The sequence below is a fragment of the Manacus candei genome, unplaced genomic scaffold (genome assembly GCF_025592945.1).
Source record: "Manacus candei isolate 608988 ecotype Guabito, Panama unplaced genomic scaffold, ASM2559294v1 h1tg000174l, whole genome shotgun sequence".
NCBI classification, from domain to species: domain Eukaryota; kingdom Metazoa; phylum Chordata; class Aves; order Passeriformes; family Pipridae; genus Manacus; species Manacus candei.
This window is the reverse complement of record NW_026138222.1, coordinates 807,211-833,897: the sequence shown is the minus strand read 5'-3', so window position 1 is coordinate 833,897 and position 26,687 is coordinate 807,211. Positions and strand designations below refer to the sequence as shown.

General features: G+C 53.9%; 1 long non-coding RNA gene across 50 annotated transcripts; it reads right to left on the bottom strand.

The window, feature by feature from the left end:
* Positions 1-3,398: 3,398 nt before the first annotated feature.
* Positions 3,399-26,646, bottom strand: LOC127463791 (uncharacterized). Of its 50 annotated transcripts, none has more exons than XR_007900974.1 (24): positions 26,449-26,646; positions 24,827-24,896; positions 23,345-23,419; positions 23,122-23,256; positions 22,849-22,969; positions 22,212-22,280; positions 22,015-22,121; positions 21,772-21,899; positions 21,140-21,328; positions 19,846-20,069; positions 18,620-18,685; positions 17,990-18,053; positions 16,672-16,743; positions 16,479-16,553; positions 15,849-15,946; positions 14,455-14,581; positions 12,808-12,908; positions 11,017-11,083; positions 8,394-8,498; positions 7,208-7,412; positions 4,745-5,455; positions 4,674-4,707; positions 4,495-4,568; positions 3,399-4,383 (listed from the first exon to the last, which is right to left on the bottom strand). It is a non-coding gene; the product is annotated as an uncharacterized LOC127463791 (long non-coding RNA). The 50 variants fall into 50 exon arrangements; XR_007900978.1 differs by having other exon boundaries at positions 3,399-4,346; XR_007900984.1 differs by having other exon boundaries at positions 3,399-4,457; positions 4,532-4,568.
* Between the last annotated feature and the right edge of the window lie 41 nt (positions 26,647-26,687).

The window sequence follows — 26,687 nt, the reverse complement described above, 5'->3', positions numbered from 1 at the left end:
TTGGGGTGATTTTGGGGTGGTTTTGGGGGTGTTTTTGTGGTGATTTTGGGAGTGGGTTTGGGACGTTTTGGGGGTAATTTGGGGGATTTTGGGGGCGTTTTGGGGGTGATTTTAGGGGTGTTTTGGGGTGATTTTGAGGGTGTTTTTGGGGTGTTTTGGGCATGACTTTTGGGGTGATTTTGGTGTATTTTTTGGCTGTTTTAGGGCGTTTTTGGGGTGATCATGGAGGTATTTTTTGTGATTTTGGGAGTACTTTTTTATGATTTTTGGGATACTTTTTATCATTTTTGGGGTATTTAGGGGGTGATTTTGAGGAATTTTTAGGGGTGATTTTGGGGTGTTTTTGGAGGTACTTTTGTGGTGATTTCGGGGTGTTTTGGGGGGTATTTTTGTGGTGATTTCGGGGGTGGGTTTGGGACGTTTTTAGGGTGATTTGGGGGTGTTTTTGGGCTGATTTGGTGGTATTTCGGGGTGGCTTTGGGATAACTTTTGGGGTGATTTTGGAGATGTTTTTGGGGTGGTTTGGGCATGATTTTTGGGGTGATTTTGGTGTATTTTTGGGCTGTTTTAGGGCGTTTTTGGGGTGATCATGGGGGTATTTTTTGTGATTTTGGGAGTACTTTTTTATGATTTTTGGGGTATTTAGGGGGTGATTTTGAGGAATTTTTGGGGGTGATTTTGGGGTGTTTTTGGGGGTATTTTTGTGGTGATTTCGGGGGTGGGTTTGGGACGTTTTTAGGGTGATTTGGGGGTGTTTTGGGGCTGATTTGGGGGTATTTCGGGGGTGGCTTTGGGATAACTTTTGGGGTGATTTTGGGGGCCTTTTTGTGGTGAGTTTTGGGGTGTTTTCAGGGTGTTTGGGGGGATTTTTTGGGGGTGATTTTGGAGTGGTTTTGGGGTGATTTTTGGGGCGTTTCTGGGCTGATTTTGGCGGGTTTTGCTGAAGGAAAGGACTCACTTTCAGCAAGCAACTGGAGGTGGAAAAAAATTAGTTCTTTATGCACCAATTAGTGCAGAAAGTGAGAGCACAGGAGGGGTCCTGGAACCCCCTCCCTGCCGGGCAGAGATAAGGGATGTTCCTCCACAGACTTTGCTCTGGAAATGTCCTGAGAAACAGCAAAATGGTGGGTACAGAGGTTTTGTCTGCCGGGGAATTTTTAAGGACAAGAAAAATCTTCATTGTAGAGCAAATAAAAAAGTTTGAAACTGCTACTTGCCTGCCTTGGGGAGACATAAATATTTTATATATATATATATATATATACACATATATATAAAAATAAATATATATTATTATAATATATATTATATATTTTATATAATATAAATGTGATATGTAATATAGATAATATAAATAATATATAATATATAATATATGCTATATATTATATATATTATATATAATATATATAATATATTATATAATATATTATATATAAAACATATTATAATATATATTATATTATAATATATTATGGAATATATCACATTACATGTAACAATAGATAATTATACATATAATACATAATATATAATGTAATAATATGTAATATATATTATATACTATATATATTATATATTATATATTATAATAAAGTAATATAGAATATATTACAGACATTACATTATATAATACATTACATATATTATATATACTTTATATATAATATATAATATATAATGTGATAATATATAATACAATATAAATTATTATATATGTTATATAATATGTATTATAATATATAATATAATGTAATATATATAATGTATTACAATATATATAATATATTATGGAATATATTACATAAATTACATTATATAATATATTACATATATTATATATATTTTATATGTTATATATTATATATAATGTGATAATATATAATACAATATAAATTATTATATGTTATATTATATTATATAATATGATGTAATATATATATTACAATATATATTATGATACATAAATATTATATATAAATATATAAATATATAAATATATATAATATATGATATATTAATTATATACATATATAATATAAATATATAAAAATATAAATAATATACATATGTAAGTTAAATGGTGTAACCCTCCCCTGGTTGCTTTATTTTACACAGAGGTTCAGGTTTTTTATCAGATCCATCTCTAGGAAGCAGAAATTTTGGGTGGAAATAAATAACATTCCAAGATGAGTTTATACCACCCTCCACCATACAGATATTCAGGTAGGAATTTGTATTTCTGATACCAATTTCTGTTGTATTTCTAATTTTTATTTTTAATTTGTATTTCTAATTTGTATTTTTAAATTCTGTCTCTACTCTGTATTTCTGATCTCCAGGTCAGTAACAATAACAGGCACTGAAAGGCCTTAAAAAGCTTCTACAGAGCACAACTTAAATATGAAATATAGAGAATTTGTGTATCTACTGGTCATTTTTTTCTGACATATTGGGGGGGAAAAAGTAAGACACTTTGAGGGGGAAAAAAGAAAGGTCTGAGCCCAACCCCGAGGGGTTTTATAGGGCTGTGGCTCTTTCATAATTCATAATTTCCCCTGGGAGAAACCTCTTCAGGACCCGAGTTTATCCAGCTAAAAGGGTTTAGGTCCCTTGGTAGGAATTTATCTCCATGTTGTCGACTGTTTCCTAAACCACTCCAAACCAGGAATATCCGAGGGAAAACAAGAGGATCACGTGGTTTATCAGGACACACCACTCCAGACCCTCTGGATTTGGGATCCCCCCGTGAGGGGAGGGAAAAGGGAACCGGGGACTCTGCAGAGGTGTCCCTTGTGCAGGGATACCTGACAGCACTCCGCTGAATTCCCAGCATTCCCAAGGGGGAAAACTGGTAGGAATTTGCTTGGAAAACATGAGATAAACGTCAGAGGGAAAATCCCGAGTTTTCCAGCCAGCCCTGAGCTCGGGACACCAAAATGGGACAAAAATAGTATCACTTATACTGTGTTTGTACCACTGAAACCTTTAACAGACCCTTTGTCACCTCTCAGCTCCAGCTGGGGGTTGTTATTTTTTTTTTGTGTGTTTATTTAACCTTTAATTATTCCCAGGAAATTTAGGGAAGCGGGAGGTGCCACATTTTGGAAAGGGAATTAAACGATGATCCACTTGTGGGATCCCTGAAGAGCGTTTCCATTGTTGTGTCTGGATCTCGTGCTCGGAGAGGCTTGATTTGCCTTGGAAGAACTTTTTGCTCTTTAACGAGCACAAACCCAGCCCATAATCCCGTTTTTCTCCTTCAGGATTCTGTGGATACTCTGGAATAGAGCATCCAAAGTGTGCCCTGTCCACAGCAGGGGGAGAAGTGGGTGTGGGCAGGGGCGAGGGGGATGGTTTTGCCCTTTAAAAATTAAAAAAAAACAAAAGGAGAAAAAGCAGCATTTAAATTAAGGCACGGGAAGAACACGCCGAAATAAAGAGGAGCCCTTTCCAAGAGGCTCCGGGTTATTTTGAACAAAAGCACATTCAGAAAGGTTTTTAGAGGCTTTAATGCCGCTCCCAGGAACAACCCCTCGGACAAACCCCACGAAAGAAACATTCCCAGTGCAGCTCCACAGCAAAAAAAACCCCACAAAGTCTCGTCCTAACAAAACTGGTGGGTTTGATTTATTGATAACGGCACAGAACGCTTTGACAACTGCCACCCTCATGCAGCACGGCCTTACCCCAGTGCAGCTTTTATTATTTAATTTAAGTATTAATTTAAGTTACCAACCTCAGGGAAAATTTACAGCTTCGTGTGCTGTTCATCAGGAAAACTGTGAGCCACAAGTGTCCCCACTTCTCCTCACGTTACGGCAATAAATTGCCAAGCAAAGCACTTTCCCTCCCCCCTGCAGGGCCTGGCAGGAACAATTCCCCCGGATAATTCCCCCAAAATCCGTGTGAAAATCCGGTTGTTTGGTGTGGTGGTTCCCTGTCTCCTCCAGGGGCTTAAAGAGCAACCTGGAATCCCAGTGCTGGAGGAATTATCCTTCGAAAACAACCAGGAGGAAGAGACAACCAACCCGACACACCGCCCAGCGCAGGCGTGGGGTCGCTCCTGGAAAAACGGGATGGAAGGGAACGGCGGAGGGAAGCGGAGCGGTGGGAAGGGAATGGACTGTCATGTGTGGAACCGACCCCCTGGGAGCTGGGTCATGGATCCCAAGGACAGCAGGGAATGTTGTCTCCGTTGGCCAAGTCGGCTTGGTTAGAGGCATTCCCAGTGATCCCGTCAGAGTCACCACCACGGCGGCGTTGGAAGCACATCGGCAGCGGTAAGGGAAGAAATGAAGATGGGAACCTTTCCCAGCCAGGAGGAATTCGGGAGAGATGGGAACCTTTCCCAGCCAGGGAAAATTTGGGAGAGATGGGAACCTTTCCCAGCCAAGGGGAATTCAAGAAAGATGGGAACCTTTCCCAGCCAGGAGGAATTTGGGAGAGACGGGAACCTTTCCAAGCCAGGGGGAATTCAGGAGAGACCAGAACCTTTCCCAGCCAAGAGGAATTTGGGAGAGATGGGAACCTTTCCCAGCCAGGGGGAATTCAGGAGAGACGGGAACCTTTCCAAGCCAGGGGGAATTCGGGAGAGACCAGAACCTTTCCCAGCCAGAGGGAATTCCAGAGATGGAACCTTTCCCAGCCAGAGGGAATTCCAGAGATGGAACCTTTCCCAGCCAGAGGGAATTCCAGAGATGGAACCTTTACCAGACAGGGGGAATTCAGGAGAGACCAGAACCTTTCCCAGCCAGGAGGAATTCGGGAGAGACAGGAACCTTTCCCGGCCAGGGGGAATTCCAGAGATGGAAATCTTTCCCAGCTGGGAACAGCGACACCAAACCAACAGGCGTGACCCCAGCTGAGGGACAGCCCTTGGGCTGTGGCAAAGACCACGTGAGTGAGCTTATTACGGGCTCCTAAACCCCAAAAACCGGGAAAACTGGGACAAACAAAAGGCCGCAACAACCCCTCGACGCCGGGGCTGCTCCGTGGCCCGAGAAGTGCTCCGAGAAGTCACAGCAAAGGGGTGGCCTCCAGAAAGGTGGCACCTTGGCAGCGTCGGGGTAGACAAGAAGAGGTTTGGTCTCTTGGGGAAGAGCACTTGAGACCCCCCTGGTCCAAACCAACCTCCTCCCCCGTGCCCGTGGTGCCATGAGGCCTGGTGAGGCCTGGCGAGGCCTGGTCGCGGCGGGCCCGCGTCACTGGCAGTGCAGCAGCTCCTCCCAGCGAATGGGCTGGGAAAACACCTCCCGCTCCAGCCAGAGCTCGTAGGAGTAGTGGAAGTCCCGGGGCAGGTCGAGGCGCTGGCCCAGCACGCTCTGCAGGCAGTTGTCCACCGGGGCGAACTCGGGGGGCCGCGCCCGCTCGTAGCGGCGGCTGTTGAAGGCCTCGATGTTGGCCCGCAGGGTGCACTCCTCGGCCTGGAAGTCCCACGGCCTGGCATCAATGTCTGCAGGGGAGGGGAGACAAAAACCAACAGAGTGTGAGAGGGGGGGGAAAAATAACAAACTTCATAAAGGTTTGGGCAAGAGAAAGGGTGAGGATTTTGCAGCAAACACGTGCTTGAGTTGACCAGCCACTTATTCCTTCTTTTTCCACTTCTTTTTCTTATCTTCTTCTTCTCCTTCTTAATTTTCCTTCTCTTTCTTCTCCTTCTCTTTCTTTATTTTGCTTCTTTTTCTTCTCCTTTTTTCCCCCTTCTTTTTCTTCTCTTCCTTCTTGATTTTTCTTCTTTTTCTTCTCCACCTCCTTCTTTATTTTTCTTCTTTTTCTTCTTATTTTCTTCTCAATTTTTCTTTTTCTTCTTATTTTCTTCTTGTTTCTTCTTTTTCTTCTTTTCTTCTTGTCTTCTTATTCACTTCTTATTCTCCTTCTCCTTATTCTCCTTCTTCCTCTCCTCCTTCTTCTTCTTTCTTTTCCTTAAATTTTTTTTTTAATTCTTATTCTTTTCTTAATTCTTATTCTTCCTAACAAAATTCCATTATGTGTGCATTTTAATTTAATACATCCTATAGAAATCTAATTACTCCTGCTTTAAGGACTCCCTATAATTACCATTCTGCTTTTTTTCAGAGAGACCCCAGGCCCTGACAGAATTAAAATGGTTTTATCTTTTGGAAAAAAAAAGGGAAGATGTCAGTCTTTTACCCCTTGCCTTGTTCTCTTTTGAAACATTGAAACAGGAATGCTGCCCAATTTTCCTGCTTAATCCTCATTAAAACCCCCTGGATCCCTGGAAGTGTCCCAGGCCAGGCTGGGGCTTGGAGCCACCTGGGATAGTGGGAGGTGGCAAGGGGTGGCACTGGGTGATTTTAAGGCCCCTTCCAGCCCAAACCATTCCACGATTCCATGAAAAAGAAGCCACATGCAGAGCAAAAATTTAGGACTGAGCTATTAAGGCAAAAAGATAATTTAATACTTCTCATCCCAAGCTTGGGTCGGTTGTTGCAGCAACGGGGGGCACTTAGAGGGGGATGAAAGTGTGTGGTCTGGTGTATCCCATGACATCATTAACACACCAGGAACATCACCACATCCCTCAAAACCACGTGGACTTTGGCTACATAAGCACAGTTTAAACTGAGCAGCTCATTTAGTCCGGGCTTTAGCTGAGGAACTCGGCCTATCCTCACGCTGGGGTGAACCTGCTGCTTCCCTCAGGTGTGAGTGCAGGGCCAGATTCCCATTCGAGGCCATCCCATGCACACATTCCGTGTGGACACCGGGACAACACAGTGACCCGGTGCCAGAAATGATCTGGGGATGCAGCAGTGAGCTCTGGGCTCGGGGGACACTCAGGGGAGGTTTAGGTTGGACATCAGGAAGAATTTCTTTGCAGAGAGGGTGCTCAGCCATTGGAATGGGCTGCCCAGGGAAGTGGGGGATTCTCCGTCCCTGGAGGTGTTTAAGGACAGACTGGATGTGGCATCAGTGCCATGGGCTGGGAACCACAGCGGGGTTGGATCAAGGGTTGGGTTGGATGATCTCAGAGGTCCCTTCCAACCCAGCTGATTCTGGGATTCTGGGATTCTATGATTCCTGCCACTGACCACGGCCCGTTCCCACCGTTCCTCCCTCAATCCAGCCGCTCCCTCCCGCTGGAGCAGCTCACAGCTCCTCACCAACGTGTCTGGGGGACTCCAGGAGGTGTCAGGCCAAGCCCAGCCCAGCCCAGCCGGAGGGGCCGGCCGCGCTGACTCACCGTTGCCGTAGGCCCAGTCGTCGTTCATGCGGTGCCGCACCTTCTGGTAGATGGCCGACATGGTCTTCATGTTGCTCTTCCTCCACTGGCGCCCCAGGTACTTGGTCTGGATCTTGAGCAGCTTGAGCACGTAGAGCTGCAGCATGGCCTGCTTCACCTTCAGGGCCCGCTTCAGGATCGGCGCCGACTTGAACACCACCAGCATCTGCAGGAACCAGCAGGAACCAGCAGGAACTGAGGCGGGGCGGGCAAGGAGGCCACACAAACCCTGCCTGGGCCACACAAACCTTGCCTGGGCCACACAAACCTTGCCTGGGCCACACAAACCTTGCCTGGGCCACACAAACCTTGCCTGGGCCACACAAACCTTGCCTGGGCCACACAAACCTTGCCTGGGCCACACAAACCTTGCCTGGGCCACACAAACCTTGCCTGGGCCACACAAACCTTGCCTGGGCCACACAAACCTTGCCTGGGCCACACAAACCTTGCCTGGGCCACACAAACCTTGCCTGGGCCACACAAACCCTGCCTGGGCCACACAAACCTTGCCTGGGCCACACAAACCCTGCCTGGGCCACACAAACCCTGCCTGGGCCACCTCGGGCACCAGCTGCTGGGCCACAGACACCACAAACCCCAGGGCAACACAACCAACACTCCCTGCCTGGGGCTGGAGGCTCAGGGAAAGGGGGGGTTACTGGCAGGGGAAAGGGGGGGTTACTGGCAGGGGAAAGGGGTTTCTGCATTTTATGTGTTTAAGGCTCAGTCTGGGAAAGGGAAAAGGGCAGCGGAGGAAGAGCAGGAGCTCCGGCGCTGCGGGAAGAAATGCTCAGCAGCAAGGCCGGGCTTAGAGCTGGGGACACACTCCAGGAAGGCCAAGGCTGGGTTTAGAGATGGGGACATGCTCCAGGAAGGCCAAGGTCAGGCTTAAAGTTGGGGACGTTCTCTAGGAAGGCCAGGCTTAGAGCTGAGGACACACTCCAGGAAGGCCAAGGTCAGGCTTAATGTTGGGGACATGGTTCAGGAAGGCCAAGGTCAGGCTTAAAGCTGGGGACAAACTCCAGGAAGGTCAAGGCCAGGCTTAAAGCTGGGGACACGCTCCCGGAAGACCAGGCTTAGAGCTGTGGACATGCTCCAGGAAGGCCGGGCTTAGAGGTCTCAGGGAGATGGGACACCACCTCACCATTGTCCTCGAGTGCTTCCACTTGGTCAGTTTGTTGAGGATCCTCAGCAGGTTGATGCAGGAGAACAGGTTCCTCCAGCAGAACTGGTTGTTGTCTCCAGCTTCCTGCAACGGGAGAAGGACAAGGGTGGCCAAGGGTGACCAAGAGCAAGTGTTCAGCAGCCCCACCAGAGGGGTCCTCGTGCACAAAGCCTGGGTTTTTACTGCCTGCACAAGTTTTATTCCTGCTCCTCACTGGATTTATCCTCCCTGCAGATGTTCCAGCAGAAGGAGCTCTGCTGAATGGTGGATTTTGGGAATCACCAGCAGGAAAGTGAGGAAAGCCAGTGGGACACGAGCTGGGCCTTCTGGTCAGGGGTGTTTTGGTCTCCCCTGAGAACAAGCTGTTTGAGGATGGTGACACCAAACAGAATCCCAGGATCCCTGAGGTTGGAAAAGCCCTCCCAGCCCATGGATCCACCCCGGGCCCCATCCCCACCTTGTCCCCCAGCCCAGAGCACTGAGTGCCACGGCCAGGCCTTCCTGGGACACCTCCAGGGCTGGGCACTCCAAACCTCCCTGGGCAGCCCCTGCCAAGGCCTCCCCACCCTTTCCATGAGGAAACTCCTCCTGGAGCTGATCAGTTCAGTGAGCTGGTCAAATATTACTGTACATACCATTTTTGAGGCCAACAAGAACAGGCTCCTGAGTTTAACTCTGGGATTAAAAAAGCCACTCTGAGCAAACGCACTTTTGCAGAGCTGGGGTGTCACCAGGACGTCACTGGGATGTCACCAAGGTGCTGGTGGGTGCTGTGTGCTGCTCTGGGGGTGCCAGCTCAGCAGCAGTGCCCAGGCCTAATCTGCTCCCTCCACACCAAGGAATTTTTCCAGAGTAAGCCACTGTCCATTTCTCACACAGATGGATTTATTTGCCACCAACCTGATGTTGTCTCTAAAGCTTCAAGTAGGGGAGGGTCTTTCCATCAGGTTTATGGGAGGAGGGAACAGGCTGGAATCCTGGTTTTAAGGGGTGGATCGAGCCCCTCCCAAAGACAGGGAGATGGGACTGGCAAGGAATCCAAGAGGACTGGCAAGGAATCCAAGAGCCTTTCCCACGCCAGGATGGGGGAATCCCCCAGTACCTGCCTGGGATTGCAGCCATTGGGGACAGCACTGCTGAAATCCTGGGAATAAACCTCCCCTGGAATAAAGCCCAGCCACACATTGCTCTGCTGGGCCCCCAGAGCAGAATCCTCTGTCAGCAGCACTGTGGCACTCTGGGATGTTCCAACCCCTCACCAGGGGGCCAAAAAAGACACTAACATTGGCCTCAAGCAGCAGGGAATGTCTAATTCCCAATAAACCCTCACTTCCATGGGGATCATCCCAGAGATGAGTAAAATCCAAGTTGGTTCCTGCTTATTTTCTGATTAAATCGATCTCCTGCGAGGAAAACATCCGTGTGTGCTGGAGGACAGCAACCTGCAAGGGCTCCCGAACTGGGGACCAGGCCCTACTGGGAATATCTTCCCTAAAAAACACTCAGTTTTCTCCTAGAGGCTTAAAGCTTGTTGTGAGGATTAGTGTGAGGCAGCAGAGCCCTCAGCGACCTGTCACTAGATGTCCCCATTGATCCAGGAGCTGGCACCAGGACTCCCAGCCCTCAGCAGCCCCTGGACCTGGGGAAAAAAAAAGTCTTTCTCTCTGATGATTTTAACCTTTACACAGCAAAGGAAAACAACACAGGGTTATGATTTCAGCAGCCAGGCACTGTTAGATCATCCCTGCCCAGACTGGGTTTGCTCAGCCTCCTTCTTAATGATTCCCGCATCATTTCGGGGCTCCACTCCCTGTTAACCCCAAAGCTTTTCCCTGCTCCGTGCCCTGTCTGAGTCCCACTCTGCCTTTGAGTTATTGCAGTTGTGAACCTGCCATGATCACTGTCTCCTCTGCAGTCTGTGTGCTTAGATATGCTCTCCATAATACTTAAGGCTCCTCTCCAGAGGGAATTGGGTTCATTCCTTAATCTACTTGGAGGTACCTTATGAAACACGAGTGCTCAGAGCAATTTAAACCAGAGCAATTGAAGCCTTTCTTAAAGCAGGAGAGTTTTCTCTTGACAGCACAAGGGGAAACGGCCTCAGGCTGGGCCAGGGGAGGGTCAGGTTGGACACCAGGAGGAATTTGTTGCTGGAAAGGGTGGTGAGGCCTTGGCAGGGGCTGCCCAGGGAGTTTGGAGTGCCCAGCCCTGGAGGTGTCCCAGGAAGGCCTGGCCGTGGCACTCAGTGCTCTGGGCTGGGGGCCAAGGTGGGGATGGGGCCCGGGGTGGATCCATGGGCTGGGAGGGCTTTTCCAACCTCAGGGATCCTGGGATTCTGTTCCCTGAAAGGAAAAACTCTAACCCCACCTATTTTTATGGGGTGCCCAACACCAGCAGTGCCTCCTCCCTCCCCTCCCACGGCAGCTCAGGGGCAGCGACGGGAGGAACTTTCACGTCAGGAGGGGGGGAAAAAAAAAGGTCTGATTTTGGAGAGGTTTGGGATGAAGAGAAAAGAAGTCAGAGGAAAGAAAACCAAAATCCTTCCCCACATCCTTCCACATCCAGCACTAGAGATGCCAGGGCCCCTGTCTGTGCTGCTTACCAGGCTTTCTGCCGTGAGCTCGGGCAGGTCATGGACTGTGCAATGAGGATAATCCAGGACGGAGACCCTGCAGAAAACAGGGAAGCAGGGAATCGTTAGGAACACAAAAACAACTTCTGAGGATGATCCACGTGATTACAGCCAGCAGCTGTCAAATCTTCCTTCCCCGTGCCCGGGGTCTGAGTTCCAACGGCAGCGCTGCTTTATGGAACGAGGAATTTGGGTTGGGAACGATCCCTTCTCCCGCACCGAGGGGGCTCCCTCCTGCATTTCCAGCGGCACAAACGGCATCCAAACGGGATCCCAATCTCACCACTGCCTCCCCCTGGAGCCTCAGTGGAGCACAGGGATCCCCCTTGGCTCCCAGGAGCATTCCCAGGGCGTTCATAAGGACTCCAGGGATTTGGATCCACGAAGACAGGACGGATGGGCTACTCATGGCATGTTTAAAAAGGGATAAAAACCCCCAAATATACAAAATATACCACACAAAAAAACCCCAGATAGATCTGAGGTTAAAATCCATCAGGTTAAAATGGAGATGTCTGAGTGACAGTAGGAAAATTCCCGGGGGGGTGTCAGGTCTTTGGGAGCCCCCCAGGCATGTGGACTTTGGAAAAGGAGTCGATGAACACCCCAAAAGTATAAATTTATATACCATGTAAAGAATTTGCCACAAATGGTTTTGGCATCACCTCTGATACTTCCCTTTACAGCATCTCTGGACTGGGGTCTGTGCACTGGAATGGGACCAAACCCCACATCTGGAGTGGGATCTGTGCATCTGAGTGTGACCAAATCCCACATCTGGAGTGGGGTCTCTGCACTGGAATGACCAAATCCTACATCTGGAGTGGGGTCTGTGCAATGGAATGGGAACAAACCCCACACCTGGAGTAGGGTCTGTGCAATGGAATGGGACCAAACCCCACATCTGGAGTGGGGTCTGTGCATCTGAGTGTGACCAAACCCCCTGGGATAATTCCTTTTGCAGGGCAGTGCCTGCTGTTTGCTGGGATCTGACACACCAGGACTCCAGAGTTCAAACCTAGAGTTTAAACCCCCCTCACCCACAGGTGTGTGTCCTGTGGAACCTCCACCAGGGAGCAGAGGGAGGAGCTCAGTGCTCCTGGGACACGTTTTCTACCACCTCAAAGTGCATTTCCACCAAAAGTGGAAATGTTTCTAGCAGGGAAAAAAAAAAAATCAACACCTTACTTCCCGTTTTCCCACGTGTTCCCTCTCACACACACAAACCACACCGTGCAGGAGACACACCAGCCCACACACGCAGCTGAAGAGCCACAAAAAGAGCACCAGAAAGGGAGAAGAGGGATCTTTTCACCATCCCAACGTCCCCCTGAACGGGGAAATCCCACCCTGGTGAGCTGGGGAAGTGCTGGGCCCTCTCAGCTCGTGGTGGTGCCACCAGTTCCCTGCTCAAACTGGGGCTGGTGCCTGTCTCAGATCAGCACCAAAAGGCAGTGACAACCATGCAAAAGGTGAATTTTGGCTATAAAACATGGAGAAGATCAAGAGGACACTCCCCACTGGCCTTTGTGGAGCTGTGGGCCCACGTGTGGCACTGGGCTGCTCCCCAGGAGAAGGCTGAAAACAAGCCTGTTTTATTTCAGTAGGGGGGTTTTAGGGAGAGGTTGGAAACCCACCCCCCATTCCTCCCATCAAAGGGATTGGCTCCCTCCAGAGAATTCCTGCCCCAGAGGGCCCAGGTCCCACCACACATTCCCACCAGGGTTCCCAAAGCCCTCCCTGGCCCAGAGGTGGCTGTACCCGTTCTTGGCAGTGATGTAGGACATGATGTTCTGGTTGAAGAACTTCAGGATCAGAGGGATGCAGTTGGCAAACACCAGGTGCTGGGACACGTACTCAAACTGGGGAGGAGAGAGAGAGAGAAGGGAAACTGGTCAGAACTGGGACAACTGGGAGCACCACAAGGGGATGGGGACCTTTCCAGCCAAGAGCAAAGCACTGCTGATGGCTTGAGACACCTCCCAGACCACCTCCCCCCTGGTCTGTGCCGTGTCCAGCAGCTGGGAAGTTCCCTTTGCCATAGGGTGGACACAGGAGCTTTGTGGTAGTGCTTTAGGAGCAGCTGCACCCAAAGCAAACGTGGCTTTTCCAAATTAAAGCTCTGGTAAAACGGCATTTGGGGAAGAGGGAAGGAGGAGATGCAGCTACTACAAGAGAAAACACAATAATTCCTGCTGCTCTCTCACACTAATCCCACCTCCCTTTGAAATTTTGGACTGAAAAAATATCCTTGGCTTCATAAATGCTTTCAATTTTTCTCCCCCTCGAAGCATTAAATGGTCTTTAAGGTCCCTTCCAGCCCAAACCATTCCATGACTCTGACTCTGTGATTTTCATGGTGCTCCCTGAGACCTTTTGGCACCAAAAACTGGTGATGCCTCACCCAAAAATCACACCCAGAGGCAGGACCAGGGGCACAAAACCCCCCCAGCTTCCTCCAGGCTCAGCCCCAGGGTCCTCCTGCCTCGGAGGAAGAAAAGAGAGGAGCTGCTCTGGAGTGAGAAAAAGGAGTGAGGGCATGTGGGGAAACCTAGAACAAATGTGGGACTGTCAAAATGTGGGGTTTGTTTCATTTTATCCAATCCAATCTATGGATTTATACTTATCCTATTGTTTCATTTTATGCAATCTAATCTGTGGACTTATCCTACTGTTTCATTTTATCCAATGCAATCTATGGATTTATATTTTCCCTCAGATAAATGTCAGTGGGCAGTAAATATCAGTAAATAACCCAGATGGACTCGTGCCACGCTGAAACCTTTAAAGGAAGGAAAATATTTAGAAATGCTTAGAAAGCACTGATTTGTTTGACTTGCAGGACGGGGGGAGAACTGGACCACAGCTCATGTCTGTCCTGCTTTTTTGTTTTAGACCAAGGAAAGCCCTGGAGTGGGTGCAGATGGCACAAAAAAATCAGATTAAACCTCGGCCCCAGCTCTGCCTCTGCTGAAACTGGAGCCCCAAGAACGTGATCCTGCCAAGACCCAGATTAGTTGACCTCCTTGAGGTCCTTCCCAGCCTATTTCTGGTCCCTGGAGATGACACAGAGCAAAGGAAGGTCTTGCCTAACCCCCCTCCCCTTCCCCCTTCTGCCAGGGGGGCTCGTGCTCCGTCCTAAATTCTACCCTGAGTGGCCACAGCAGGGATTTTTCCAGAAGTCCTAAAGCTCCTTCCCTGTGAGTGGATAAACAATGCTGCCAAAACACAGCTGAGGAACATTCCAGGCAGGTTCTCCCAGCCAGGGCTAAAGCCTGACCTGGAGCTGGGATGAGCACCGCGGACACATCACAGAAACCCCTCCTGCAAGTCTTTTGGGAGAGGGTTTATCAGGACACACCAACTCCAGGAGCAGCCTGGCAGTGGCCAACCCTGCTGTTGGCTCACCTGGTAGATGTGGTTGAGCTTCAAGTGCTTGAGGAGCAGCAGCAGCGAGGCCGAGATGCTCTTGACGATGATCTCCTTGTGCCTGTTGACGTCGATGCCCAGCTTCATGCTCTGCAGGACGGTGACACTGGCAGGGAGGGGATGGAACAGGGGGGGTGGGAATCACAGAATCCCAGAATCAGCTGGGTTGGAAGGGACCTCTGAGATCATCCAGCCCAACCCTTGATCCAACCCCGCCATGGTTCCCAGCCCATGGCACTGATGCCACATCCAGTCTGTCCTTAAACACCTCCAGGGATGGAGAATCCCCCACTTCCCTGGGCAGCCCATTCCAATGGCTGAGCACCCTCTCTGCAAAGAAATTCTTCCTGATATCCAACCTAAACCTCCCCTGGCACAACTTGAGACCCAGCCCTCTTGTCTTGCTGATGGTTGCCTGGGAAAAGAGCCCAACCCCCCCCGGCTCCCCCCTCCTGGCAGGGAGTTGCAGAGAGTGAGGAGGTCTCCCCTGAGCCTCCTCCTCTCCAGGCTGAGCCCCCCCAGCTCCCTCAGCCTCTCCTCCCAGCACTTGGGCTCCAGTCCCTTCCCCAGCCTGGCTGCTCTTCTCTACCCCTGCTCCAGCCCCTCCAGGGCCTTCCTGAGCTCAGGGCCCAGAGCTGGACACAGCACTCCAGAGGTGGCCTCACCAGCACTGAGTACAAAGGAAGAATCACTTCCTTGGACCTGTTGGCCACCCTGTTCCTGAGCCAGGCCAGGATCCATTGGCCCTCTTGTCCCCCTGGGCACACTCTGGCTCCTGTTCAGCTCCCTGTCCATCCCCACTCCCAGCTCCCTTCCTGCCTGGCTGCTCTCCAGCCACTCTGTCCCCAACCTGTAGCACTGCAGGGGGTTGTTGTGGCCAAAGTGCAGAACCCTCCTTGTTGTGGGGACAAGGAGGACTGGGGAGCTCGGGTTCATCTGGACAAGCTCAACAGGAACAGGGACCCTTCTCTTCCCCCCAGGACTCCTGTTCCCGACCGCGCTTCCCGGTGACGCCAAAGCGTGTTAAAAAAAAGGGGGAAAAAAAGTGGATTTCCCTCCACCAGCAGTCCCAGGGGACGGGTAGGAAGGACACCTTCCACATGCTGCTGTATCTTTATGATTTGGGTCGATTAGCAGGGTTTATCATTTGGGTGGGTTTTCGATCAGAGCACAGCGGTGCCGACCGCGCCGGGATTGTCGCGCTCCTGAAAATCCAGCGGCACTTCCCTGGCTTCCACATCACCCCTCCACACAGACACCCCCAAACCTGGAGCCCCCCAGAGCCAGCAGCAAACCCCAATTCTGCAGCTTGGCCCGAGGCTCCAGGGCCCAGCAGGGATGAGGGGGATGAGGGGCCCCTGGGCAGGACTCACGGCATCTCCTCGGGCAGCACGTCCGCCAGGATGTTGATGGAGTCAGTCTTGGCTTTGGAGGTGGGGGCAGCAGCCAGGAGGATCTTCAGCAGGGCTATCTGCAGGAGAGGGAGGGGTGGTGGGCAGGGGTGGTCCCGGGAAGGGAAGTCCTTCCTTCTCCTCCACGTGCTGAAACTGGACAACTTCAAGCCAGCTCTACCAGAGCACACCCAACCTCTCCTTTTATCCCCGGGGAACACAGGCCAAGGGTGGGGATCACGGCAGCTCTGAGCTGAGCTTAAGGCATCACATGCACCTGAGCTCTGGTGGTGTGGATAAAAGAAACAAAGGACACCTGCAATAGTTTTGGGCTCCCACCAATGTGGAGGACCTTGTTGCTTGCTCCCAATCCTCTGCCCGCATCCTCTTTTCCAACCACTGACCATATCCCTGGGTGCCTACCCCCCTTGCTCATCTGAATCCCTCCTCTTGGGCTGTACTTTCCAGTCAGCTCTGCTCTGGATCCCCCCCAAAATCCCACTATCCAAGTCCTGACCACACCCCAGCCATCCTGTGTCGAGCTCTGCAGCTCCCAGACCAGCTCCCACCACTCCCCACTCCAAAGCTCTTCCTTCCTTTCAGTGGCCTCACCATGTACTGGGGGAGGTTGTACAACATGGCTCGATACAGGACCTCACAGGGGGTTTCTTGGACTTCCTCTTCCCCCTGTCGCAGAGAAACAGCAGAAAACAAGGGAAAAATAAAGTAAAAGAATTCCTGGATTGCTCTGTCGTGGTCCCTCTGACACACCTCAGTCTGGTGATGGGGGGCAGCAGCTCCTTACCAGAGACATGGGGCACTTCTCCAGCTCCTCCTCGTTCTTGATCTGGACATCTGAGATGGAGACGTACTTGTGCTGGAAAAAACCCCACACAGAGGCACAGCAATGTCACCACCCAGGGAGGGGACAGCCAGCCATGGCAGCAGGCACTGCTTCCAGCAATATCCCAGTTATATCCCCAATATCCCAGTTATATCCCCAATATCCCAGTTATACCCCCAATATCCCAGTTATACCCCCAGTATCCCAACTATACCCTCAATATCCCAATTATACCCTCAATATCCCAATTATACCCCCAATATCCAAATTATACCCCCAATATCCCAATTATACCCCCAGTATCCCAATTATACCCCCAGTATCCCAGTTATATCCCCAACATCCCAGTTATACCCCCAACATCCCAGTTATACCCCCAACATCCCAGTTATACCCCCAATATCCCAATTATACCCCCAGTATCCCAGTTATACCCCCAATATCCCAATTATACCCCCAACATCCCAGTTATACCCCCAATATCCCAGTTATACCCCCAATATCCCAATTATATCCCCAACATCCCAGTTATACCCCCAATATCCCAGTCATACCCCCAATATCCCAGTCATACCCCCAATATCCCAATTATATCCCCAACATCCCAGTTATACCCCCAATATCCCAGTCATACCCCCAATATCCCAGTCATACCCCCAATATCCCAGTTATACCCCCAATATCCCAGTTATACCCCCAATATCCCAATTACATCCCCAATATCCCACAGGTGGAGAACTCGCTGTGTGGGACGTCCCCCTGTCCCGGAGCCCCTCACACCTCCTGCCTTCCATCCCTTCCACCCACTCCTCCTGGGATCTCCCTGTGGGTGAGTGGAGAGGGACCATCACCTCCAAAAGACCACCCAGACCTGAGACAGGGGCCCTTGGCCCCCGGAGGTGCCTCCCTCTCCACCTGGAGCACAGCTGGGGCCGAGGCTGGCCGTGCTTCCCGCTGGGAACTGCACTGCTCTGGGCTCTGTGTGTGTGTCCAAACCCAACCCTGGAAGCCTGTCACCTTCAAAACTCCGGGCAAACACTCCCCAGGGAGCAGGAATGCTACACCACGGACAAAGGGAAGGTAAAAATGCTGGATAGTCTGCTTGGAATTGCAGGGAGGACTCAGTGTTGGATTTTTTGCCCCGTAGGAAGCTCCAAAAACTTTTCCTGCTACAGCTGACAAGGAGGATCTTCTTATTCCCTCCAGCCAGAGGTTATCCAGGAGGATCCCACACCACAGGGGGATATCCCAAGAGCTGTGCATGGACCCACCACCTCACCTGCTTCAGGGTCTTCACACTCTCATGGATGGGCCGTGGGAGCCCGATCAGGGTCTCGGTGTCCCTGAGAGGGGGAAAGAAGGGGAGCACAGGGTTAGATGAGGTGAAAGAGGGAGCCTGGAGTCTACTGGACACATCCCAGAGGGGTCAGGAACCGGGAGAGGGGTTGGCACGAGCTGCCCACCCTCCCACATCTCCTCCCCAGCGAAGCTCCTCCCAGAAAGGAGCAACGTCGGGGTGAGGAATTGGGGTGAAATCAGATGAAATGAGGGCTGGGCTGGAGCCTGAGCCCAGCACTGCCCCTAAACCCGACTGTCCCCCTCTGGGCCCGGCCCAGGATGGCTCTGCACCCACAGCTTGGGTCGTTCACAAACTGGGTCATTTCCTGAGGACACCAAACCGTTCCAGCTCCCTCCACATCAAACCAGTCCCGGCCTCGGGCCGGGGGTCTCTCACTCCAGCTCTCATTTTTAACAGGAAGAGGTCCTTGGGGAGCAGTGTCTCCAAGAACAGGTTCTTCCAACGCTGCTTTCACTGCTGCAGCCTCAAGGTGGGAAAACCTGAGCTCTGTGGACACCCCCCGTGCACTGATGGGATCTACAGGGCAGGTTTTGTGGACACAACACTCACTGTCCCAGCGTGAATCCGATGAATTTGTTCCTGCTTGCTTCCAGGAAATGCTCAATGTCCTTCTGTCTGATGGAGCAGAGGAGAAACAGAGAACAGGGAGGAGGTTGGAAAACAGATCCCAGCCTTGGATTGCTTTCTGGAGGCCTCGTTAGCAATGGGAAAAGCCACCCTTGGCTGGGAGCAGCACGGACCAAACCCATTTGTATTTGCTGTGCAGCTCCACTTCTCCATGGGAAAGTAAACAGAGAGGAATTCTCTGCAACCAGCACCTTTCCCTGCACCTCCCATGCCCCTCCCACAGGCATCTCCAAGGAGCATCTGCTCGCTCTGAGTGAACAAATGTTGTCTCTGTGGTCTGTCAGAGCTCGTGCTGCTCCCAGGGCAGGCCAGCATCTCGCCCACCTTGGGCATTTTCATGGGAACTGGACAGTGGGATCAGTGGGACACGAGCCACGGGTCTCATGGGCAGAGAAATCCAGCTGGATTTCCAGGCAACAGCCAAGGGAAACAACAGGAGGTTGCTGAGGAGGAGCTGAGAGCGTTAAGGGCCGCAGAGATCCACGTGGGAAACAATTCCTGCCGTGTCCCTCTGGATGGACCAACTTAACCCTGTCACTGTTCCCCCAGCAGAAATCTCTCTTTGCTCCCGTGTTTTAAAGGCACTGGGTTAAATCCAGGCTCTGGGCAAACAGCAACAACCCTGGGATGGATCCCAGGGAGAGGGCAGAGGTTTGTACCCCCTTTTCCTGACATTCCCTCAACACCATGTGCAGGCAACTGGTCTGAGGGAGGGAAGGCACAGACTCCTTTATCCTTGGATGTTTTTCTGCACCTCTCAGGAAGGTGCCACCTGGCCACACAAGAGTCCAGCTCCACAAAGAAGCTGTCAATCATTGACCAGTTCCCAAGAGGATCAGTTGAGGACCTTGCCCTTCCAAGATCCACCGGTGCCAGCTGGGAAAGCTGACCCTGCTCCAGCACAGCCTCCTCCTTCCCAGCACAACCTGGGACGTCCACAGTGGAACTGCCACTTCTTGGCCAAGCTCGGTTTCAAAACCCTGGGGAAGAGCTCAGCTAAGCCCAGCCCAGAAAGAACCAAATGAGACAAAATGAGGAGTGGAATCCCCTCAGTTCAACTCGCTGGGAAACTTCCCACGGGCTGACGCAGGTATGAACCCCAGGGCAGGGGGCTGGGGAGGGTGGCAGTGACACTGGGGGGGGTTTACCTGACTTTGGGGGCCCAGGGCAGCCCCTTGGGGAAGGACACCCTCTCGATGGGCAGGCGCTGGGGGGGCAGGGGGGGGACGATCGTGTCCCGCTCCATCAGGTCCAGCTCCCCCTCGATCCCGCTGTCCACGTCGTCGTTCTCCTCCTCCTCCACTCCTGCCTCGTCGTTCTTGAAGGGGTCTCTCTCGTTGTAGATGTCCAAGCTGTCCTGCTTCACTAGGGGCTGCAGCACGAGGGGGAAGAGGAACCCAAGTCACTCCATGGATTTTATTTCCCTGCCAGCTGTCGCCGCCAGATCTCCCCATCCTGGAAGGATCAAGGTCCCAGGTGTTCCTCGGGTGAGGATTTCCCTCCTAGCCTGGCCTGGATAAGGAATAACTCCTTCTGTACCTCTAACCTTGCAGCTCTAGGAGGTGGGACCCCATTATCCACCTTAACTTCTGGAGCTTCCATCCCACATCTCTGCCCTCACAAAAGGCATTTCATCCTCAGACCACAGCACAGCAACTCCAGAAGAGGAGCTAAAAACAGATCCTGCTGGGAGCAGTTTGCTCCTGGGGGTTATCAGCCCTTTGCCAGAGGGTTGGGATGTCCTCTGGCTTCCTCTGGACAAACCCACCAGGGGCTCAGCTGCCACAACAGAAACTGGGGGAGTGGAAAACTGGACATGGCCTGGCCATGTGTCCTGAGAGAGCCCCAAACCCAACTGTGCCCTGGGCTGATCCCACAGGGATGAAGGGCAGCAGGGCAGGGGGGGATCCTGCCTCTCTGCCTCTTCAGGGGAGACCCCCCACCTCCTGCAGAGCTGCTCCAGTCCTGGGAACAACAGCAGGAGGACGTGGAGCTGCTGGAGAGAGTCCAGAGGAGGCCCCGGAGCTGCTGCCAGGGCTGGAGCCCCTCTGCTCTGGAGCCAGGCTGGGAGAGCTGGGGGGGTTCCCCTGGAGAAGAGAAGGCTCCAGGGAGAGCTGAGAGCCCCTGGCAGGGCCTAAAGGGGCTCCAGGAGAGCTGGAGAGGGACTGGGGACGAGGGATGGAGGGACAGGACACAGGGAATGGCTTCCCAGTGCCAGAGGGCAGGGTTAGATGGGATATTGGGAAGGAATTGCTGGCTGGGAGGGTGGGGAGGGACTGGAATGGATTTCCCAGAGAAGCTGTGGCTGCCCCTGGATCCCTGGAAGTGTCCAGGGCCAGGCTGGAGCAACCTGGGACAGTGGAAGGCGTCGGTTGGACCTGGATGGAACCAAGGTCCCTCCCAGCCCAAGGTGCTGCCCCAGCAGGACGTGGTGGCTCCTACCCTGCGGCTGCGGTGGCCCCGCTTCTGCTGCTGCTGCTGCTCCACGAGCTCGATGGAGTAGGTGGGAGGAGAGGCCGCCCTCATGCTCCGGACCACCTGGATGCTGTCCTCGGGCAGGGGGGGCAGCCCCAGCTCCTCCCGCCGCCGCACCTTCATGGCCTGCAGGGCCTCGAACCCGCCCAGCGTGAACTGGGGACACGGGAGAGGTCACTCAGCAGGGACACACGTCCCACCCCTCAGCGGGGACACACGTCCCACCAGGAGCACGGGCTTCCAGGGAGCAGCAGGTTGGGGGATCAACCCGGGGAGTTGGAGACACCAAGCCACTGGTTCATCCTCCAGACTTGTCCCCCACCCCGTGTCCTCTGAGTGCTCAGCCCACCCTGATCCCAGGGAGTTGAAGACACCACACCACTGGTTTGCTCTCCAGGGTGAGGGACCACCTCTCCCCCACCCCATGTCCTCTGAGGGCTCAGCCCACCCTGATCCCAGAGGAACCTGCCCTGTGTCAGCTCCCCGTGCCTCCCAGATAACCTCCTTGTGGTCGGGTCCAACAGTGGGGAACACCCAGGCTGCAGCAGCGCTGTTCCAAAGCAAAATGTTTCTGGAAAAAAGGAAGGGTTTGCACTCACCAGGAGCACCTTCCAGAGCAGGAGCAGGACCTTCTTCATGGGGAAGTGTGGAGCGTGGCCGCTGCAGAACTTGGTCACCATCGTGAAGAGCAGGAGAGCAAAGGGCTCCTCCGTGTGCACAGGGAAACCTGTGGAGAGAGGGAGCAGGAACGGCTCCGGAGCAGATCCCTCATCCCTGGGCTCTCCCTGCTGGCCCAGCAGAGCAAAGGGACCTCCAGAGGGCACAGTGGGTTTGTGGCTCACTCAGCTCCATCCTGAAGGTGTCCCGGCAGGTTTTCCACTCGGGCGGATCCGCCTCCTGCTCCACACGGATGTTCTCCACCATCAGGTACATGACACTGAGCAGGACCCTGCGGGGACAGCGGGCGGGTGAGGCGTGTCCCTTGTCCCCAGGGGTGTCCCACCCATTGTCCCACCCTCTCCAGGTGCCAGGGGGGTACCTGAGCTCCGTGCTGTCGGCCAGGGAGATGGCCGGCTTCCGCAGGGCGCTGCTGCAGGCCTGGCTGTTCCTGCAGGGAATGGCATGGGATCAGTGCCAGCCCCGCCTCATCCCGACCCACAGCACACGGCCGAGCCCGGGAACACCCGGGAACACCGGGATGGGGGACCCAACAGGGCTCTGGGACCCCCCTGGGCATCCGTGAGGAGCAGGAGGAAGGAGAGGGGGAGGAGGGCGGGGAGGAAGAAAGTGAGGAGGAGGAGGAGGAGGGTGAGGAGAAAGAAGATGGAGATTCAGAGATGAAGGTGAGGAGGATGAGGAGAAAGAAGGTGAAGAAGAAGAAAAGGGGAGGAGGATGGAAGAAGGTGGCAGGGAGGATGAAGAGAAAGCAGATGAAGAGGAGGAGGGTGAGGAGGATGGGGAGAAGGAAGACGAAGGGGAGCATGAGGAGAAAGAAGGCGAGGAGAAGGGAAGAAGGGGACAAAGGAGATCACAGAACCACAGGATCATTCAGGTTGGAAAAGCCCTCCGAGATCATCGAGCCCGAGAAGAGGAGGGTCATGAGGGTGAGAAGGAAGCACAAGGTGAAGCAGAGGACAGGGAGGGCGAGGAGGGCGAGGGCAGCGCGGGTCCCTCACTCGATCTCCATGTTGAGCAGCTCCAGGAAGGCGGAGAAGGTGCCCAGGCGGTACAGCAGGAAGCTGTTGTGCCGAGACCAGTGCAGGACATCGCCCTCGTTATCGCAGTCCCCAAACACACCTGGGGAGGAGCAACCCCGGAGACAAACCCTTGTTGGGGAGGATCTGCCTTGGAACCCCAAGGAGCTGCCAGCCCAGCACAGCCCTGGCAGAAGGGCTCTCCCGAGGTTCTCCCAGGGCCCCTGGCAGCACAGACAGGGATGTGGTGCTTACCCTGTGCCAGGTAGAGGATGGCCCGGGCCACCCGGAGCCTCCTGTCCCTGTTGACCACCTCCAGCCCGTCCAGCAGGCGCATGACAAAGGCCTTCTGCTGGGCCCCGTCCAGCTCCGGCCACCTCCTGCCCGGCACTGGGGGAAGGACAGGACCACCAGCCAGGGGCTTCCCCGGGGGTCCTGCCCCCACCCCAGGGGGCTGCCCCGGGCCCAGGGCTGGTACCTTGAGCATGGAAATCCTCCTCGAAGCATCTCCTGTTGTGGCTCAGCTCGGGCTCCTCGGTGTAGCTGTAGAGCTCTGGTGGAGAAAGGGATCAGCAGGGACGTGGAGGGGCTTCATCCTCCTCCTCGCTGCCAAATTCCTCGTGAAGCTTCCAGGGAGACATGGGACAGAGGCCTGAACTGACCCCTGAGCTCTCCTGCAGCTCCAGGGGCACCTTGGGACACCCAGTGCTGCCAAAGTCATCATCTCCATCCCCGTGTCCGGGCTGGGCTGTTCCCACACCCCTGCTCCAGCTGCATTTGCAGTGTCAGTGGGGTTTTCTTTTTGGATGGGGGAAGGTAATTTTAAGTCAGTTAAGGCAGTTTGGGAGGGGGGGAATGCAGGAACACCCAGGCAAGACCTACACTGATTCCACAGCCAGCAGCTCAGGCATTTTGGGATCTGAAAACAGGGGCTGGACTTGGAGGGACACAACTGTTCTTCATAATCCCTACCTGTCCCTATAGAATCCCTACCTGTTCCTATAGAATTTCTACCTCTTCTAGGGAATCCCTACTCGATCCTATAGAATTTCTACCTGTTCCTAGAGAATTTATACTTTTTCCTATAGAATTTCTACCTGTTCCTAGAGAATTTATACTTTTTCCTATAGAATTTCTACCTGTTCCTAGAGAATTTATACTTTTTCCTATAGAATTTCTACCTGTTCCTAGAGAATTTATACTTTTTCCTATAGAATTTCTACCTGTTCCTAAGAATTCTTACCTGTTCCTAGAGAATCCCTACCTGTTCCTAGAGAATCCCTACTTGGTCCTAGAGAATCCCTACCTGTTCCTAGAGAATTTCTCCCTGTTCCTAGAGAATTCCTCCCTGTTCCTAGAGAATTCCTCCCTGTTCCTAGAGAATTTGTACTTTTCCCCATAGAATATCTACCTTTTCCTAGAGAATCCCTACTTGTTCCTATAGAATTTCTACCTGTTCCTATAGAATCCCTACCTGTTCCTAGAGAATCCCTATAATCCAAGAGCGCCGAGCAGCACCGCGGGGGACTGAGATGATCCCGCAGGGGAGGAGGGAGGATCCCTCGCGCAGGAAATGTGCTTTAGCCAGGGCAGCTCGTGCAGCTGAGGCAGCCGGAGCTAAAAATAACCCCCCTTTGCCGGGACACATTTGGGGCCGCGAGGTTAAGGGGCAGGAGCGGCAGGAAGACACGGGACAAGGACACAGCGCCCGTGACAAAGGGTGACCCCGCCGGGCCGGGCTGTGCCACAGGACAGCGCTCCCTCCTCCCGCCGCTCCCGGGGAAAGCCCCGTGTCCCCACAGTCCCCCTGCTCGTCCCCAAGGAGCGAGTGGCTCTCTATTAATAACCCCCGATGACACCGCTCCGCATCCATCCCCCATCCCGGCGGGATTGGCGTCCTCCCTCCCCGCCTGTTAAAAACAGCAGTGCCTCCCACCCCCCCCAAAAAAACGCGCTTCACCTGCCAGCTCGGCGCCGTGCCCGTCGGCATCCCCGTACTCGAACTCCAGGTTGGGACAGTCCACGGAGCCCTGCGGGGAGCGGGACGGGGTGAGCGGGGCGGGCTGGCACATCCCTGCGGGAATTCCGGGAGGCGCCCCCGGCTCTGCTCCAAAGCTCCTCCGGGCGGGTGGGTCGGCGGGGCTCGGGCCGTGCCGGGAGACTCCAAACCCCGCGGAAACGTGGCGGGCGAGGGTAAAAATGGCAGTTCCCGGAGCCCGGGGGGAAGCGGCGGCGGGACCCGGAGCGCCGGCGGATACTGGATGCGTTATTCCAGAGCCCCCCCAAAACCCAGCCTGGGGCTGGTTCCGAGCAGGAACCCCCGGGAGGACGCGGCTCCACCCTCAGCGCCCCAGAGCCGGCAGCTCTCGGGGCCGGGCTCTGCCTCTTCGAAGCCCTCGGTGCGGGTTTATCCCCCTCCTCCCCTGCGGAGGAAGGAACTGGAGCGTGAAACTCGGCCCGAGGATCCCGGCGGGGCGGGGAAGGGGCGGCCGCGGCCACACGGACCCGGCGCCGACCCCCGGGAAGGGACCACACGGCCGGGTAATCAACCCAATTAACGTGATTCCTCCTCCCGAATCCCGGCGTCCCCCCTCGGGGGCCGGGCTGGAGCTGCTGCGCGTCGCCGCCCTTAATATTGATGAGCCGGGCTGAGCCCGCCTGCACCAGAAACGCCGGATTCTCACCCAATTTCGGCAGCCCCGAGCGAGGGTCGGGGAGTTAAAGCCGCTGAGGAATTCGGCCGAGCGCGTGCAGCCCTAATCCGCTTGGAGAGGCCGGGCCGGGGGGGGGGGGTTGAGAAGCAAACCCCAAATTCACGAGTTGCGGGGCCACGGCTTGGACACCGTCCCCCAGGAAAAGGGACCCTTTTTTGGGTCAGGGAGACGCAGCTCCTGGGTGGGGGAGCCAAGTCTTCCCGTCCTGTGCTATGGGGACCCCGCGGGGGCTTTACGGGGAGCGGGGACAATGTCCCGGGTTGGATCCTGCTGATTGATCCCGGTCCTGCTTCCCCAGCCCGGCGCCCAGAGCAGCCCAGGGGGGTTCGGTGGGTCCCCCCCGCCCCGGGGTTTTTCGGGCAGGAGGGGTGAAGGGTTGGGGGGGGGGGGAACTGTGGCCTCCGGACCGTGGTGAGAGGGGGGTAAGTGGGTGCCTGGAGGGTGCGGGGGAGCCCAGCGTCCAACTGGGACCCCAAAACTCTGGCGCCGCTCTGGGAGTGGGGCAGGGAGGTGCCACTGCCGGGGCTTAGCTGGGATCCCAAAACCCTGCTGCCAGCTCTGGGAATGAGGCAAGGAAGAGCCGGCGCTGGGGCTTAGCTGGGATCCCCAAACCCTTCTGCTGGATCTGAGAGTGGGGTGAGGATGTTCCAGTAGCGGGGGCAGCCCCCCTGGGGACCCCCCCAGTCCGGGCTGGGCACCTCCCGCTCGCTCAGAACCCTTCTGACCCCGAGGTCGGGGTGAGGACCCCCCCTCCCCGAGTCCGAGAGCTCCTCCAGCCCTGGATAAAGCCCCTCCCGCAGGAGCCCCCCCCGCGGGGCAGGGACCCCCCCCCCCCCCCAGGCCGTGCGAGGGTGCCCCCCGCCCGTACCTCGGACTCCTTGCGCTGGGTCCTGAAGAGCTCGCGGCCCTTGGGCTGTGTCTGCGCGGGGGGCTGGGGCTGGGGCGGAGCCGGGCGGGCCCGGCCGGGTCCCGGTGCCGTTCCCGGTCCCGGTGCCGTTCCCGGTCCCGGTGCGGGGGTCCCGCCGCCTCCCGCCGCCTCCATCGCTGTCACTGCCCCGCCGAGCACGTGGGGCCGGGCCCGGGACACGCCCCCGGCACGCCCCCGCC